Here is a 16,739-nt window from a genome sequence, read left to right as displayed (position 1 = left end):
CCTAACTCGCAGCAAGTCCCCTTCACTCATCACCCCTGTGACCTCTGATCTACATTGGCTCCCGGTCTGGCAAAGCCTCGATATAAAATTCTCACCCTTGTTTATTAAAACCCCTCTCTGCTACTGAGATCTGTGCGCTCTTGTACACCCAATTTTTATCCTTCCACAATTGGCGGACGTGCCTTCAGTTGCCTCGGCCCTAAGCTCTGGAACACCCTCCCTAATCCCCTCCACCTTTCTGGTTATTTCTCATTCATTAAGCGGCTCTGTAAACCTACCTTTGACCAAGCTATTGTCACGTGTCCTAATATTTCTGTGGCTCGAAGTCAAATTGTTTGATGCCACTCATGTGAAGCGCCTTGGGACGTTTGACTGTTATGGGCGCTATATAAAGGCAAATTGTTTTGACCTTAATGGCATTTGGGTCTCTTTATTTAAGGAGTGATATATTTGCATTGGAGGCAGTTCAGAGAAGGTTCTTTAGGTTAATTCCTGAGTTGAAGGGGTTGTCTTGAGAAATTTGAGCAGTTTGGGCCTATAATCGTTGGAGTTTACAAGAAAGATGTGATTGTGGCGGAGCCACCAAGGGTCTCAGAACAATTAATAATAATCCCTTCATCTAGTGTAGTGCAGCCGCAGACTGCACCTTTGAACTGCCTGATAACTACTGTATTGTGTTTTCCTGCACTCCACGTGAAGATGTCATGACGCCAATCACGTGACCACCAGTGCTGTGAAGAACGTCATGACGTCAGCTTCCAGAATCTTCCAGTAGTCGTCGAGTACCCAGCAAGCTGACTAGACCTGTGTACCGTTTCTCTTGTAGTTTCCCTGTTAACTTCGTTGTTCATTAAAACCTGTTGATTTGATTCATCGAGTCGAATACCTTTATTCAGATAGGAACCTCTGTTCCTACATTGGTGACCCCGATCTCGGTGGATAACTTTATTCGAGGATGAACACGAACGCCGTCGCCCTTAAACTGCCGCAGTTCTGGAACAGCATCCAACAGCATGGTTTTTCCAGGCAGAAGCAGTGCGCTCTCCGGGACGTCACAGCAGATGTGACCCGTTATTATGTGGTTGCCGCTCTCGACAGTGCCACAGCCTCGCGGGTCGTCAGCATCCTTGGAAGCCAACCGGAGGAGGGCAAGTACGAAGCGCTTTAAGCCTGTTTACTACAGGTATTTGATTTTAAGTCGGAGCGGGCACGCAAGCTTATTTCCATGCCCGGCCTCGGGGACTCAACCGTCATAGCTGATGAGTCAAATGCTCATGCTGTTGGGCGCGGAACCCCAATGTTTTTTATTCCGTGAGCTTTTCCTCTGCCAGCTTCCCGAACTGGTTCAGGTGGCCTTGGCCAACACTGCCATCACAGACGGTGCTGAACTCGCTGCACAGGCAGACAAGATATTTACTGTTACTCAGCAATGTTGTGGAGCCACGAGGTGCCTGTCTCCCCGCCCCCCCCCCCCCCCACGCGAGCGAAGCCCAGCCCTCCCCCAGCAGGATGCTGCGCGTACCACGCCCGTTTTGGCGCCAAAGCTCCCTGCTGCCGGCCTCCTTGCAGTTTCCCTCAGGAAAAAAAAACACCAACAAGCCCGCGTCCTCCCGGACGGACGACAAGGTCTAAAAAGCATAGCAAGTTAGCTATGGCGCCGGGCTCAGCGGGCAAACTCATTTATGTTACAGATTCCGTTATGGGCTAACGATTCCTGTGCAACACTGGTTCACAGTGCAGCATTCTCCCAGCCTCAAAGCTGGACCTACTATCCGGCGGCCAGGGGCCTTCCCTCGTGGCAATAAATGGCACTGCCATGCGTACATTCGGGAAACAGACGGTAAATTTAACCTTCGCCGGTCAGCGTTTTGTCTGCGACTTTATTACAGCTAATGTCTCGCAGGCCATCCTGGGGGCTGATTTTTTTTTTTTCTGTGCCAATGGTCTGCTGGTCGACGTCCAACACTGCTGACTCATTAATGCATCCACTTTCCACGCAGTGCACTGCCACCGCAGCACCCCCGTGGCCTGTGCGGTTCTGTCGCAAGACGGGTTTACGCGCCTGCTCGGCGAATTCCTGGAGCTCACCAGGCCCACTTTTTTTTGGCTGCAAGCACACGGCACGGGGTGGAGCACCATATTTCCATGACCGGAGCACCCGTTTATGCTCGGGCACGGTGATTAGAAGCTGCAAAGGCTGAGTTCCAGACCATGGAGCGCCTGGGAATCATCCGGCATTCGGACAGTCCTTGGTCCTCCCCACTGCATATTGTACCCAAACCAAGCGGCGGATGGCGACCTTACGGGGATTACAGACTCTTAAACGACGCCACGACACCAGACAAGTACCCTATTCCCCACATCCAAGATTTTTTGGCACATCTGGCTGGCAACACTATTTTCTAAACTGCATCTTGTTCGTGGATATCGCCAAGTTCAGGTGCACCCTCCAGACGTCCCCAAAACGGCAGTCATCACTCCGTTCGGCCTTTTTGAGTTCCTCCGCATGCCATTCGGTCTGAAACGCAGCGCAAGCATTCCAGCGTTTGATGGACTCTATTACGGGACCTGCCCTTCATCATTTTTGTATATTTGGACAACATCCTAATAGCCAGCAAGGATACGACAGCTCACATGGCACATTTACGTACACTTTTCGCCCGACTCAGCCAACACGGCCGTATTGCCAATCCGGCCAACTTGAGGCGACCCAACTGGGTGGACAGGCTCCCATGGGTGATGCTAGGCCTCCGGACAGCACCAAAGGAGGATCTTCAGTCTTCGTCGGCTGAACTGGTTTATGGCCAGACACACTCGGTGCCAGGTGATTTTCTCCCTCCGCACACCAAACCGTGGTCCACAGCTCAACAGCTCCTACTTCATCAAGAGGCGGCTAGGAATTTTCTGCCCATCCCAACCTCGCAGCATGACTGGCAGAGGCCTCGCATCCTGACAGCTCATGAGTTCAGACTATGTCTTTATTCGACAGGACGCTCACAGAGACCCACTCAAGCCACCGTATACCGGACCTTTTCATGTCATCTCATCGGGGGGAAAGTTTTTCAGTTGAAGTCGGTGGAAAATCTGATACCGTCTCTATCGACCGGCTCAAACCAGCCCACCTGGATCGGAGTGAGCCTCTCGTGGCTGCCCAACCGCCTTGCCGCGGCCGGCCGCCAGACCAGCCGTGCACCAGCCCGCTGTCGAACAGCCTGATCCAGCCTCAGACACAGCTGCACCTCTGCCTACCATTTCTGCCCCGCCCGAAACGCTGTTTCTGCCGCAATCCGGCACTGCTTCTACGAACGTCCCGTTTCCGCTGCCGGAGTTTCATTGCCGTTCAGCCAGGATCATTAAGCCTCCTACTCAGTTGACAATGTCCGTTAAAGTGGATTCTGGGGGGGGCACCTGTTACAATTAGTAATAATCCCTTTAACTACAGTGTACTGCAGCCGCGGATTGCACCTTTTTAAACTGCCTGTTAACTACTATTGTTTTCCTGCACTCCGTGATGACGTCATGACGCCGATCACATGACCACCAGTGGCGCAAAGAATGCGATGACCTCATGACGTCAGCTTCCAGTAGTCGTCGAGTGCCCAGCAAGCTGAACAGACCTGTGTACCGTTTCTTCTGTAGTTTCCCTGTTAACTTCGTTCATTAAAAACTGTTGATTTGATTCATCGAGTCGAATACCTTATTCAGATAGGAACGCCCGTTCCTACATGATCTTATTAAAATGTAAGATTGAGGGCTTGACAAGGTAGATACAGCGAGGATGCTCCCCTCGTGGGGAATCTAGAACTAGGGGGCATAGTTTCAGAATAAGGAGTCGCCCATTTAAAACTGAGGAGGAATTTCTGAGGGTCGCGAATCTTTGGCATTCTCTACCCCAGAGAGCTGTGGTGGTGGAGTCGGTGGATTTCTTTTCAGGTGGAGATACAGATTTCTGAATGGGAAGCGAGTCGAGGGTTATGGGGAGTAGAGGCCGGGAGGTGGAGTTGAGGCCAAGATCAGATCAGCCATGATCTTATTGAATGGCGGAGCATGCTCGGGGGCCGAATGGCCTATTCCTGCCCTTATTTCTTATGTTCGTGTCATTCTCGGGATAAGGGTGTCACAAGCAAGGCTGGTAATTGTTGCCCTGAGCAGGTGGTGATGGGCCGCCGCCTTGAACCGCTGCAGTCCCTGTGGTGAAGGTGCTCCCACAGCGCTGTTTGACCCAGTGACGGTGGTATTTGCCACGATGTGAAGCCACTGAATGGCTTGCTGGGGCGCTTCCGAGAGCAGCCGTGTTGGTGAGAAACTGGAGTCACATAGGCCAGACCAGGTAAGGACGGCAGCTTCCTTTCCCTAAAAGACATTAGCGAACCATTTGGGTAGTTACGACAATCTGACAGCATCGTGGTCAGTTTTTTTCGGATGTCAACTTTTATTATAAACTGGACTCAAATTCACAAGCCTAGTGCGATTTTAAACCCGTTATCTGGATTATTAGTGACATGACCACGACACTGCCGAACAGCACACTGGCTTTCAATGCAGTTTTTTTAAGATAAATACTTGGAAAGCAGAAATTATGGTTCAGGGAGCATCTGTAAATGAGAGCGGTGTCAGACCGTACAGTCCCTCTCCACATCCATTTGTCTCCAGGTTGATCAGCAGCCCAATCACTCTCCTTCCCACTTACTTCCTCCAAATAAAATGTCACTATGGGAGATATTGGGGGGAGTATTGCTATACATACTTTACCTCTAATAGGAAACATTGAAACTCTAGTGAGCACCGTATATTAAATCGTCACTGAGATAATAACCTAACCCATTATACGCCGTGTATGAGGTAAATACCAGTTCTAACATTATAAATCACATACCAGTGACTCCCGTCAACAGCTAGACAGTGTGTCGTCATAAACTGCTAAGACTAACACAGTCCCCCCAGGAGCTCTACCTTTTCTATATGGTTAATTTGGTCCTGGGTTAACGCTATTATGTCAGTGTACTTTCTCTCCAACAGGCCTAAAGACTTGCACTTGTATCGCGCCTTTCACGACCGCGGGACGTCCTAAAGAATTTCACAGCCAATGAAACACTTTTTGAAGTCTAGTCACTGTTGTAATGTAGGAAATGCAATGTCGCCTGCACAGTAACCTCTGTTTAATCACTAACGAGAAACCGTGGATCGGTTATGTCCATTTTATCTCTTCCCAGTAAATTTCTAAAACAAGCGTATTCATCCCATATCACAGTCACTTAAGAGAAGAAATAAGAGCAGGAGTAGGCTATTCAGCCCTTCGAGCCTGCTCTGCCATTCAATGAGATCATGGCTGATCTGCCTCAATTCCATTCACCGGCCCTATCGCCATATCCCTTGATGCTCTTACTAGTCAGAAATCTATCGACTTCTGTTTTGAATATACCCATGACTGAGCCTCCCGAGAATTCCAAAGATTCACCACCCTCTGAAGAAATGTTTTCTCATCTCAGTCCTGAGTGGCCCCTGGTTCTAGACTCTCCAGCCAAGGGAAACATTCTCCCAGCATCCACCCTATCGAGCCCTGTAATAATTTTGTATGCTTCAATGAGATCCCCCCTCATTCTTCTGAATTCAGGAGAATACAAGCTTAGTTTACTCAATCTCTTCTCATACGACAGTCCCACCATCCCAGGAATCAATCTCGTGAACCTTCGTTGCACTTCCTCTGGCAAGTATATCCTTCCTTGGGTAAGGAGACCAAAATTATAGACAGTACTCCAGGTGTGGTCTCACCAAGGCCCTATATAATTGGAGTAAGACTTCTTTACTCCTGTACTCAAATCCTCTTGTAATGAAGGCCAACATATCATTTGCCTTCCTAATGGCTTGCTGCACCTGCACATTCACTTTCAGTGACTCATGTACAAGGACAGCCAAGTCCCTTTTTGAGCATCTGCATTTCCCAATCTTTTGCCATTTAGGAAATACTGTGCCTTTTTTTTCTACCAAGGTTTATCCACATTATATTCCATCTGCCATGTTTTTGCCCACTCACTGAGCCTGTCGAGATCCCCTTGACGCCTCTTCACATCCTCAACTGACACTGCCACCTAACTTCATCAGCAGCAAATTTGGAATTGTTACACTTAGTCCCCCTCATCCAAATCATTGATATAGATTGTCCCACTCATCCAAATCATTGATATAGATTGTCATAGCTGGGGCCCAAGCACCGCTCCATGCGGTACCCCACTATTCACAGCCTGCCATCCTGAAAGACCCATTTATCCCTAATTTATTTTGTCTGTTAACCAATTTTCAATCCATGCTAGTATATTACCCCCAAATCCATGTGCCCTAATGTTGTTCACCAACCTCTTGTGACCTTATCGAAGGCCTTTTGAAAATCCTAATATGCCACATCTACCGGTTCCCCTTTGTCTACTCCACTGGTTACATCCTCCAATAGGTTTGTCAAACAGGACTTCCCTTTCATAAATCCATGTTGGCTCTGCCCAATCTTACTGTTAGTTTCTAAGTGCACAGATATTGCATCCTTTATGACCGATTCCAGCATTTTCCCAACTACTGATGTGAGGCTAACAGGTCTGTAGTTCCCCCGTTTTCTCTCTCCCTCCTTTTGTAAATAGCGGGGTTACATTTGCTATCCTCCAATCTGCAGGAATCGTTCCAGTATCTATAGAATTTTGGAAGATGACAACTAATGCGTCCACTATACTAACGGCCACCTCTTTCAAAACCCTAGGATGTAGGTCATCCGGTCCTTGGGATTTATCGATTTTTAGTCCCATTAATTTTGCTAGTACTATTTTTTTTTTTACTAATTTCTTTAACTTCTTCATTCTTGCTATACGTGTGGTTTTCTCGTATTTCTGGGAGTTTTTTTGTCTTCCACTGAAGACAAACAAAGTATTTAATTCCTCTGCCATTTCCTCATTCCCCATTATAAGCTCTCCTGTCTCTGACTGATTTGCTATATTTTCTATTGGATGGCTAATGAGAATGTTTCCACCTTTTCCAGGCCTGTCCCTGTATAACCGGCAGCTGATTTCGTGTTAATATGTGGACATATTTACAAAGCTCACCATGGGTTTTCTACTTTCTACACCTATACTTGCATTTCCCAACTTGAGGCTCCAAAATAACCTGGTTGCATCCTCGAAGCCTACTTTCCTGTCCGTGCTAACATTCCCGTCACTTACAACAGTCTGCTTCTGTCGGGGGCAATGTTTACTTGAATTTCTGTGACATTGTGGGCCCTTGCAGGCAGCAATATCTAATCTCCAATTTTAGTCATTCTGGTTGGTGTAAGCGAGAATGTTGACCACATGAAGGGCCCCGTGCGTGTAGAGTTTCTCATAAGCTGTAATCACAGGTGATCTCATTGAAGTCTGACAGGGTAGATGCAGGAGGATCTTCCCCCTGGCTGGGGACTCTAGAACCAGGGGTCACAGTCCTAAATGGCTGACCCTTTATTCGGAGACAGAGATGCGGAGAAATGTCTTCACTCAGGGTGGTGAATCTTTGGGAATCTCTAACCCAGAGGGCTGTGAAGGCTCATCATTGAGTAGATTCAAGACCGAGATCGATAGATTTTTGAGTATTAATGGAATCGAGGGATATGCGGATAGTGAAGGAAAGTGGCGATGAGGTAGAAGATCAGCCATGACCTTATTGAATGGCGGACCAGGCTCCAAGGGTCAAATGACCAACTCCTGCTCCTATTTCTTATGTTCCTCGCTTCAGGAAGTGCCAAAAAGATTTGCAAGGTTGGCACCAGAACTGAGATTAGCTATTGGAAAGAATGAACAGGTTGTGGTTTTCTCTTCAGAAGAGACCTGATCGACGTCTTTACATTATGAATGGCTTGGTGAGAGGTGGAGAGAACGTTTCCACTTGTGGGAGAATCCAAAACAAGGGGCCATAAATAAAAGAGCTACTAATAAATCAAATAGGGAAATAAGGAGAAATATCTTTACTGAGTGGTTAGAAAGTGGAACTCGCTGCCACAGGAAGAAGTTGAGACAAATAGCTTAAATGCTTTCAAAGGGAAAGAGACGAGTACACGAGCGAAACAGGAATAGAAAGATATGCTGAGAGGTTGAGATGAGGTCGATGCAATGGGAGGAGACTGGTGTGAATCATAAAGAGCAGCACAGACTAGTTGGGCCGAATGGTCTGTTTATGTTATATCTAATTCTATGTATTGCTGTTGTCCCAGGATTCAGTCCCAAAATAATGTCATTCCTCTTGCAAGGCTCCATGGTATCATACACCGATCTGAATATTCGCACATTGCCCCGATCCATATCCCCATCTGATTTCCAGATATCCATATCTTTGGCAAATATAACATTTTGGATCCTATCGTGTTCTACACCTGTGGTAAACCACGTTCACTATCGTATCACTGTTAGTAGTTAGCACTGTTCACCACTGTTCGTTATAACTGTATCACTGACCACTATTGTATCATGGTACGAGGTCGCCTCTTGCCACACTGCTATACCTGGGATGACCACTGCCGACTCCGCCTTGGCTCCACCCACCAGGCCAGGTATAAAGGTGAGCGACTGGCTGGTATTCCTCCTGCTTCGATCGGATCACCCACGAGAGTGGGCTCTGTTATTTAGTCAATAAAAACCTTTAGTCACCTTCGTAACTCTTCGCCTTTTATTGGAGGAATTGATAGGTATATCAATTTTATTGACTAAATTTAATGATGTCCGACAATGAGTCACAACCGGCGGAGGAGCCACCAGCGCAGCTCCCAGGAGCACAGCCACACCAGCCAGCTTGGCTGCGAGCCCTCAGACCGCCGTACCTGCACCTGAACCCACGAGCAGCAAACTCAGCCGCAAACTTTAAACACTGGCTGGTCTGCTTCGAATCATACCTGAGAGAATCCAGCGTCCCTCAGGCATCCAAACTAAGTGTCCTGCAGGCACAACTGAGCCCGAGAGTATACACTCTCATCGAGGACATGACTACCTACGAGACCGCCATCAACCTGCTGAAACAGAAGTACCGGACCCCGGTAAACTACATGTACGCTAGGCACCTCCTAAGATCACGGCCGCAACAGCCAGGAGAATCAGTAGCCGAATTCTCACAGGCGCTATATGCACTCGCCAGGAACTGTGACTTTAAATCGGTGTCGGCAGCCGAAAATACTGAAGATAATATCCACGACGCATTCCTGAAAGGCCTACGGTCCGAGTACTCACGGCAAAAACTGCTGGAAGCTAAAGACCTCAGCATGGAAAAAGCTGAAGCCCTCGCTATCTCCCTGGAAGTGGCCCACCAAGATCAGGAAGCATTCACCAGGTACTGCTCGTGACCCTGGGACTCGGGCCCGACCCCTACCACAGCACCCTTCCCAGCGCCGCCCCCGGGACCTACCTCTGCGTCGGCGTCCCGGACCCGACCGGCCCCGCCACCCCCGGCACCGGCCCCGACATCGGGCATCCGCGATCGGGCCGCCGGCTGTTTTTTTTGTGGCCAGGAGAAGCACCCGAGGTCGCGCTGCCCAGCCAAGAACTCCATATGTAAAACCTGCCTGAAGAAAGGCCACTTCTCCAAGGCCTGCAGGAGCGGATCCTCAGAGGCCAGCAGTGCCGCATGCGAACTATGGGGGCGGCCATCTTCGTTTAGGGCAACTGAGGCCAGCATCCCCACACATGAGTCATGGGGGCGGCCATCTTTGTTTAGGGCAACTGAGGCCAGCATCCCCACACATGAGTCATGGGGGCGGCCATCTTTGATTAAGGCAACCGACCCCAATAGTGCCTCATGTGAGCTACGGGGGCAGCCATCTTCTCCGTCATTTTGCCCTACCTCGTGGGAGACGCCATTTTACTCACCACGCCCGACCGCCTCGCCCGCAGATGACAACGACTCGCTCAGCTACACACTAGCTTCCGTCACCCTGGACCAAGTCCGCCCGCACCATCTGTCCAAGTCAATGATGGACATCAAAGTGAACGGCCACGCCACGACCTGCCTGTTCGACAGCGGAAGCACGGAGAGCTTCATCCACCCAGACACGGTGAGCCACTACTCCCTCTCTGTCCTACCAATGCGCAGCCGAATCTCGATGGCATCGAGGTCCCACGCCACGGACATCAGCGGCTACTGTGTCGTGACCCTGTCGGTTAAGGGCACGGAGAATAAAAACTTTAAACTCCTCGTCCTCCCCCATCTCTGCGCTGCCGTCCTACTAGGGCTGGACTTCCAATCCCACCTCCAAAGCGTAACCCTAGCATACGGTGGACCCCTCCCCCCACTCACAGTCAACAACCAGCAAACGTTAAACCGCCCACCGCGTAAAACCTGCAGCCTCTCCACCCTCAAGGTCCCGCCACCCTCTCTGTTTGCTAACCTTACCCCTGACTGCAAACCCGTCGCTACCAAGAGCAGGCGGTATAGCGCCAGGGACAGAGCCTTCATTAGCTCTGAGGTGCGGCGCCTCCTGAAAGAGGGCATTATCGAGGGGAGCAGCAGCCCCTGGCGTGCCCAGGTCGTAGTCGTAAAGACCGGCGATAAAAACCGCCTGGTCATCGACTACAGCCAGACCATAAACAGATATACCCAGCTGGACGCATACCCCCTCCCCCGCATATCTGACATGGTCAATCAGATTGCACAGTATAAAGTATTCTCGACCATCGACCTGAAGTTGGCCTACCACCAACTCCCTATCCACCCTGAGGACCGCCTGTATACCGCCTTCGAGGCGAATGGGCGCCTATACCACTTCCTTAGGGTCCCCTTCGGTGTCACTAATGGGGTCCCGGTCTTCCAATGGGAGATGGACCAGATGGTTGACCAGAACGAACTGCAGGCTACATTCCCCTACCTAGATAACGTCACTATCTGCGGCCGCGACCGGCAGGAACATGACGCAAATCTGGAGAAATTCCTCCGTACGGCCCAACGGCTGGACCTCACCTACAATAAGGAGAAATGCGTGTTTAACACCACGCGCCTTGCCATCCTCGGCTGCGTAGTGGAGAACGGAATCATCGGCACCGACCCAGAAAGAATGCGCCCCCTCATGGAGCTACCCCTCCCCCACTGCCCTAAAGCACTTAGGAGAACCCTGGGGCTTTTCGCCTACTATGCCCAATGGGTACCCAATTACGCGGACAAAGCCAGACCCCTCCTGAAAGCCACTTCCCTCCCCCTCACGGAGGAGGTGTGTGCGGCCTTCTCCCTCATTGAGGGAGACATAGCCAAGGCCACGATGCACGCAGTGGACGAGTCCATCCCCTTCCAGGTGGAGAGCGACGCATCCGACTTCGCCTTAGCCGCCACCCTAAACCAGGAGGGGAGGCCAGTGGCCTTCTTCTCAAGGACCCTACAGGGCCCCGAGATCCGACATTCGTCGGTCGAGAAAGAGGCCCAGGAGATCGTGGAGGCAGTACGGCGCTGGAGGCACTACCTGGCAGGCAAACGATTTACCCTCCTCACCGACCAGCGTTCGGTGGCTTTCATGTTTAATAACAAGCTGAAGGGCAAAATCAAGAATGACAAGATTTTGAGATGGAGAATCGAGCTCTCCACCTACGATTATGAGATCTTGTACCGGCCAGGCAAGCTGAACGAATCCCCTGATGCCCTTTCACGAATGACATGCGCCAGCGCGCATATCGATAGGCTTCAGACCCTCCACGACCAGCTCTGCCACCCCGGAGTCACCAGACTCTACCATTTCATTAAGGCCCGCAACCTGACCTACTCCATCGAGGAGGTCAGGACCATGACCAGGAACTGCCAGACCTGTGCGGAGTGCAAACCGCACTTCTATAGGCCGGACCGAGCAAGCCTGATCAAGGCCACCCGCCCCTTCGAGCGCCTGAGCATCGACTTTAAGGGGCCCCTCCCGTCCTCTGACCGTAATGTGTACTTCCTCAACATCGTTGATGAGTACTCCCGTTTCCCCTTTGCCTTCCCCTGCCCCGACATGACCAGTAGCACGGTCATTAAGTGCCTGAATGCCCTCTTCGCCTTGTTCGTGTTCCCGAACTATATACACAGCGACCGGGGCTCCTCCTTCATGAGCGAGGAACTCCGGCAATTCCTCCTAGAGAGAGGTATTGCAGCAAGCAGGACCACCAGCTACAACCCCAGAGGTAACGGACAGGTGGAAAGAGAGAACGCGACAGTATGGAAGGCCGTCCTCTTAGCCTTAAAGTCTAAGGGCCTCCCAACCTCCCGCTGGCAAGAAGTCCTCCCGACAGCGCTGCACTCCATCCGGTCATTACTTTGCACGGCCACTAACACCACCCCCCATGAACGAATGTTCGTTTTCCCCAGGAAGTCGACTACGGGAACCACTCTACCAACCTGGCTGACCGCCCCGGGGCCGGTCTGGCTGCGGAAACACGTGAGGACCCATAAAACGGACCCCCTGGTCGAGAGGGTGAACCTCCTGCACGCCAACCCCCAGTACGCCTACGTGGCGTACCCAGACGGGCGGGAGGACACTGTCTCCCTACGAGACCTCGCACCCTCAGCCGATCCGGAAACACCGCCACCACCACCCCCAACCTCAGTCCAGGTAGACGGCATGCCGGAACCCCACGAGCCCTCGCCGACCACGCAAACACCAGCATCAACACTGGATAAGGCACCAGCACCGGATAAGGCAACACCACCGCTGCGGCGATCGGAGAGGCTTACGAAGCCTCCGGACAGACTGACCTACCAGAATTGGTAGTACACTTCACCCCGCCGGACTTAATTCTAAACAAGGGGTGAATGTGGTAAACCACGTTCACTATCGTATCACTGTTAGTAGTTAGCACTGTTCACCACTGTTCGTTATAACTGTATCACTGACCACTGTTGTATCACGGTACGAGGTCGCCTCTTGCCACAATGCTATACCTGGGATGACCACTGCCAACTCCGCCTTGGCTCCACCCACCAGGCCAGGTATAAAGGTGAGCGACTGGCTGGTATTCCTCCTGCTTGAATCGGATCACCCACGAGAGTGGGCTCTGTTATTTAGTCAATAAAAACCTTTAGTCACCTTCGTAACTCTTCGCCTTTTATTGGAGGAATTGATAGGTATATCAACACCATCCACCTCTTTCTGAACCTGATTCAGCGCAAACCCTCCATACATGCGGCACGTGATTGCCCGTGAGACCAGTTGCTCCTTGTAATCTTTGTTGTTCTGAATGATTACTGTATTAATTTTATTGCTAATCTGCCCGACCCCTTCTGCCAGTTCAGTCACTGACCCTGCTTGTTCTGTAGCACCATCCCCTGTCTGCCTGTTTATTCTTTTAGGCCAGCCCTGTAATTGTTAGAGCACTGTCCCATCATCTTCCCGCACCGTCCCATCATCTTCCCGCACCGTCCCATCATCTTCCCGCACTGTCGCTGTTAATTCATCTAAATAACCTGACTTGTGATTAGTAAAATCGTGTATCATTTCTCTTAGCACCGCAGACTACAAATTCAACACACATTCAAGTACATAAATAGAAAGGCAAAGATACAGAAGAAAAGCTTAACAGTAGGAATAATCGGGAGTTTCAATCCACCCTATAAATCTTTTAGGTGTACGTGTCCCTACATGTCATTTACAGGTCCTTCCAGAAGATGGCGAGTCTCCCAGCTCTCAGTTTTATTTCAGTCGCTGTCTGTTGCCTGTGTTATACATCACCGCGAAAGAGCTTGTTCAAGAAGTGCTTTCGTAGTCGGTAAAGCAGTACAGTGACCAAAAGGAATAGCTTCGACCCACGAAAGGAAATAATCAACAGTAACTAGAAGATATTTATTTGCCCCTGCCGTCTGAGGCAGCTCGCCTGTGTAGTCAATTTTCAATCATTTACAATATCCCTTCGGGGGTTGGCTAAGGAGGGAGTCTCGCTTCTTGCGGGAGGGTGGATTGTCATGTGCACAAGGGAGCCGAATATCAAGGTGGGCCTTGGCCTCATCTTTGCACCGGCAGCTAGCAGCCGTGACCCCCTGTAATAAAGAGCAGGAAATCCCCCATGGCTCATCTGGGGAGTCCTGGAATGGGTGAAAGAAACGCATTTGTCAATTTTCTAATAGCCTTCTGTCATCATGGTTAGTGTATTTGGTAAATAGACCCTCAAATTAAAGCTTGACATGTAACATAGAAAATTAGGAGCAGGAGTAGGCCATTCGGTCCTTCGAGCCTGCTCCGCCATTCAATATGATCATGGCTGATCCTCTGTCTAATGCCATATTCCCGCTCACTCCCCATACCCCTTGATGCCTTTTGTGTCTAGAAATCTATTTATCTCCTTCTGAAATATATTCAGTGACTTGGCCTCCACACCCTTCTGTGGTAGAGAATTCCACAGGTTCACCACCTCTGAGTGAAGACATTTCTCCTCATCTCATGTCCTAAATGTCCTACCCCGTATCCTGAGACCGTGACCCCTCGTTCTAGACCCCCCAGCCAGGAGAAACATCCTCCCTGCATCCTGTCTGTCTAGCCCTGTCAGAATTGTATACGTTTCAGTGAGATCCCCTTTCATTCTTCTAAACTCTAGTGAATACAGGCCTAGTCGACCCAATCTCTCCTCATACGACAGTCCTGCCATCCCAGGAATCAGTCTGGTGAACCTTCGCTGCACTCTCTCTATGGCAAGTATATCCTTTCTTAGGCCAGGAGACCAAAACTGCACACAGTACTCCAGGTGTGGTCTTGCCAAGGCCCTGTATAACTGTAGTAAGACATCCTTGCTCCTGTACTATCATCCTCTTGTAATGAAGGCCAACATACCATTTGCCTTCCTAACTGCTTGCTGAACCTGTGTTTGCTTTCAGTGACTGGTGTACAAAGACACCCAGGTCCCTTTCTCCATCAGCATTTCCCAATCTAGCACCATTTAAATAAAACTCTGCCTTTCTGTTTTTCCTACCGAAGTGGATAACTTCACATTTATCCACGTTGTACTGCATTTGCCTTGTAATTTCCCACTCACTCAACTTGTCTAAATCACATTGCAGCCTCTCTTCAACCTCCTCACAACATATAATCCCACCTAGTTTCGTGTCATCAGCAAACTTGGAAATATTACATTTGGTTCCCTCATCCAAATTATTGATATGTATTGTGAATAGCTGGGGCCCAAGCATTGATCCCTGCGGTACCACACTAGTTACCGCCTGCCACCCTGAAAAAGACCCATTTATTCCTACTCTCTGTTTCCTGTCTGTTAACCAATTTTCAATCCATGCCAGTATATTACCCCCAATCCGAGGTGCTTTAGTTTTGCACACTAACTTCTTATGTGGGACTTTATCAAAGGCCTTCTGAAAATCCAAATACACCACATCCACTGGTTCTCCCTTATCTATTCTACCAGTTACATCTTCAATAAACTCCAGTAGGTTTGACAAACAAGATTTCCCTTTCATAAATCCATGTTGACTTTGTCTAATCCTGCTGATATTTTCTAAGTGTACTGTTATCACATCCTTTTATAATAGACTCTAGCCATTCCCTACTACTGATGTTAGGCTAACCGGTCTGTAGTTCCCTGTTTACTCTCTCTTCCTTTTTTAAATAGTGGGGTTACATTTGCCACCCTCCAAACTGCAGGAACTGTTCCATAATCTATGGAATTTTGGAAGAGGACAACCAATGTATCCACTATTTCCATGGCTACCTCTTTTGGTACTCTGGGATGTGGATTATCATGCCCTGGGGATTTATCAGCTTTCAGTCCCATTAATTTCTCCAGCACACTTTTTTTACTAATACTAATTTCCTTTAATTCCTCCTTTTCACTAAACCCTTGGTTCCCTAGCATTTCTGGGAAGTTATTTGTGTCCTCTTCTGTGAAGACAGAACCAACGTATTTGTTTAATTGCACTACCATTTCCTTGTTCCCCATTATAAATTCTCCAGTTTCTGACTGTAAGGGGCCTACATTTGTCTTCACTAATCTTTCTCTTTTTACATACGTGTAGAAGCTTTTACAGTCTGCTTTTATGTTCCTTGCAAGTTTACTCTTATACTCTATCTTTCCCCTCTCAGTCAATCTCTTGTTCCTTTTTTGCTGAACTCTAAACTGTCCCCAATCCTCAGGCTTGCTACTTTTTCTGGCAGCTTTATATGAATTCTCTTTGGATCTAATACCATCCTTAATTTCTTTTGTTAGCCATGGTTGGGCCACTTTTCCTATTGTGATTTTTGCGCCAGAAAGGAATGTATAACTGTTGCAATTCATGCATTCGTTCCGAAATGTTACCAATTGCCTATCCACCATCATGCTTTTTAATGAAGCTCCCCAATCTATCATAGCCAACTCACTCCTCATACCTTCGTAGTTTTTTTTGTTTAGATTTAGGACCCTAGTTTCGGATTGGACTTCTTCACTTTCCATCTTAATGAAGAATTATATCATGTTATGGTCACTCTTCCCTAAAGGACCCCGCACAACAAGATTATTAATTAACCCCTTCTCATTGCACAATACCCAATCTTGGATTGCCTGTTCCCTAGTTGGCTCCTCAATGTACTGGTCTAAAAAAACATCTCGTACACACTCCAGGAATTCATCCTCTACAGTAGTATTGCTAATTTGGTTTGGCCAGTCTCGATGTAGATTAAAGTCATGCTGATTACTGTAGTACCCTTGTTACATGCATCTCTAATTTCCTGTTTTATGCCATCCCCTACATTACCACTAGTGTTTGGAGGCGTATAGACAATTCCCACCAATGTTTTCTGCCCCTTGCTGCTG

The sequence above is a fragment of the Somniosus microcephalus genome, chromosome 4 (genome assembly GCF_052327205.1).
Source record: "Somniosus microcephalus isolate GS21.2 chromosome 4, FLI_Smic_1.0, whole genome shotgun sequence".
Taxonomy (NCBI): domain Eukaryota; kingdom Metazoa; phylum Chordata; class Chondrichthyes; order Squaliformes; family Somniosidae; genus Somniosus; species Somniosus microcephalus.
The sequence above is the reverse complement of the archived record's forward strand: the minus strand, read 5'-3'. Positions refer to the sequence as shown.